This window comes from Schistocerca serialis, unplaced genomic scaffold, assembly GCF_023864345.2.
Source record: "Schistocerca serialis cubense isolate TAMUIC-IGC-003099 unplaced genomic scaffold, iqSchSeri2.2 HiC_scaffold_1052, whole genome shotgun sequence".
NCBI classification, from domain to species: Eukaryota; Metazoa; Arthropoda; class Insecta; order Orthoptera; family Acrididae; genus Schistocerca; species Schistocerca serialis.
This window is the reverse complement of record NW_026047242.1, coordinates 10,001-12,500: the sequence shown is the minus strand read 5'-3', so window position 1 is coordinate 12,500 and position 2,500 is coordinate 10,001. Positions and strand designations below refer to the sequence as shown.

The 2,500-nt window shown below is 57.9% G+C and overlaps 1 non-coding gene across 1 annotated transcript in view; it reads right to left on the bottom strand.

Moving 5' to 3' along the window:
- LOC126430597 (small subunit ribosomal RNA) overlaps positions 1-85 on the bottom strand; it is a 1,910-nt gene extending 1,825 nt beyond the window's left edge. Inside the window, exon 1 of the ribosomal RNA XR_007577240.1 lies at positions 1-85. This exon is cut by the window's left edge and continues 1,825 nt beyond it. This is a non-coding gene — a ribosomal RNA (small subunit ribosomal RNA).
- Between the last annotated feature and the right edge of the window lie 2,415 nt (positions 86-2,500).

Sequence of the window (2,500 nt, the reverse complement as noted above, 5' to 3'; positions counted from 1 at the left end):
TTTCACCTTAATGCGGCTTGTACTGAGACATGCATGGCTTAATCTTTGAGACAAGCATATGACTACTGGCAGGATCAACCAGGGAGCTGCGTCAACTAGAGCTGAGCAGCCGGCCGCCCGGGAGTGTGTCCCGGGGGCCCGCGCGAACACGCAAGCGTCCGCTCAATTATTCTGCAAACAGGAGGAGGCTGAGCTCCCCTGCACCATACACCTCGAAACCCTCTCAGGTCCCGGCGGCGCGCAGCGCCGTCCTAAGTACTTGGTCGGGTTCGAGAGAGGCGCAATCGCCCGGGGTTTGGCGAGTAGACGCTTTAGGTGCGACCACCCGTGCTCCCAACTGAGCTTGCCGCTGCCGACAGAGGCCCGGGAGCGTGCTGTCGTGGCATTGCCGGCGGGAGACAACACGCGCCACCTACGGTGACCGGCAGCTCCAACGCCAGCGCCACAGAAGGACAAAAGCCCCACTTGGGTGCCGAAGCGAACTCTCCCAGCACAGCGCACGCGCCAACACGTCCGCACAGCTGCGATACAAACCACCTGCGAGAACCGCAGAGGCGACCGAGCAGCAGACGGCGTCGCGGCGCCGAGCGCCGGGCGGCGGCGCATCCTCAGCGCACACAGTCCTCAATCGGACCAGCACACTGCAGATGTCCACCGCGCTTCGCACCGGGCCCGCGAGGACCTACTTTGGCCGCACGGCGCCGCGTGCAGGGTGCGCCGGCGCGCAGCTGCGCCGCCTGCCGCCTCCGTCGGCCGGCGCGCCTGCCACTGGCCGCCCCCACCAGCCGGCTGTAGCGCGTGCGCCCACGCACCGCGCGGCCAGCACGCCGGGAGGCCCCCCCTCACCGGCCGGGGACGGTCCCACCCAGCCACCGCCGCGTATCGCTTCACACCCAGATGCCATTCACGTTCGTGGGCATGGTGGGTATCGCTGGAACAACCGGTTGGTAGCTCAACCGATCGTCGCCATCACTGATTCACCTCTAGCGAGAACAACCGCACCACAACGGTTTACCAGTTGTTCATTTGCGTAACGTCACCAGCAAACGTAGGCGTCCATCGCCATTTGCAAATTCAACGATTGTTGCATGCCTGTGTCAGGTGTCACGACACACTATGTCTGCCCACATACACGCAACAACATGTGCACGCTTCGCGAACACGTGGAAGGTGGCCCCCGTACGTATGCGATGTCCATTGCGCGAACGACTGTCAACCGGCCTCTGTCGCATGTCGCAGATGTGGAACGCAGTGCACCATGCTATCACGGTGTGTGAGAAGAGACGACTACGTCTGACAACACGCGCCACTACATCAACAGACGGCTCATGCTGATCGCCATCCAGGGCATACCACACTGCAATCCAGCTCTTATAGGGAGACGACACGTAGCTGAGTGCACAACATTTGGACCGCATGGTTCGCCGTTGTTGGCGCAGTCGTTGTACGGTCACATGTACCACGATGTATCATTCAGTACATGAGGACCAATGTGCAGTACAGTGTGTGATTTGGACGTACAACATCAGCGGACAGTTGACACAGGCCGTACCACAGCGTAGGCTAAGTGCTTCGCCATGCGAATGCCAATGAACAACTGCAAATGCCAATGAACAACTGCAAAGGGCATTGAGCATGTACGTCCTGCTGCCATCCACATTACAGTGTATAGCTGCAAGGTGTTTAACATGAAGCGATACACTGGGGACCGGGCAGTGCGAGTAGCAAACTATATTGCGGGGGTTGCAGTTAGGCAACACTACACTAATTTAACGCGTCGTATGACAATTACAGAGCAGGTTAAGGCCCAACGTGTGTTGGGTTAAGGCCCAACGTGTGTTGGGTTAAGGCCCAACGTGTGTTGGGTTAAGGCCCAACGTGTGTTGGGTTAAGGCCCAACGTGTGTTGGGTTAAGGCCCAACGTGTGTTGGGTTAAGGCCCAACGTGTGTTGGGTTAAGGCCCAACGTGTGTTGGGTTAAGGCCCAACGTGTGTTGGGTTAAGGCCCAACGTGTGTTGGGTTAAGGCCCAACGTGTGTTGGGTTAAGGCCCAACGTGTGTTGGGTTAAGGCCCAACGTGTGTTGGGTTAAGGCCCAACGTGTGTTGGGTTAAGGCCCAACGTGTGTTGGGTTAAGGCCCAACGTGTGTTGGGTTAAGGCCCAACGTGTGTTGGGTTAAGGCCCAACGTGTGTTGGGTTAAGGCCCAACGTGTGTTGGGTTAAGGCCCAACGTGTGTTGGGTTAAGGCCCAACATAGGTTGGGTTAAGGCCCAACATAGGTTGGGTTAAGGCCCAACATAGGTTGGGTTAAGGCGCAACATAGGTTGGGTTAAGGCGCAACATAGGTTGGGTTAAGGCGCAACATAGGTTGGGTTAAGGCGCAACATAGGTTGGGTTAAGGCGCAACATAGGTTGGGTTAAGGCGCAACATAGGTTGGGTTAAGGCCCAACATAGGTTGGGTTAAGGCGCAACATAGGTTGGGTTAAGGCGCAACATAGGT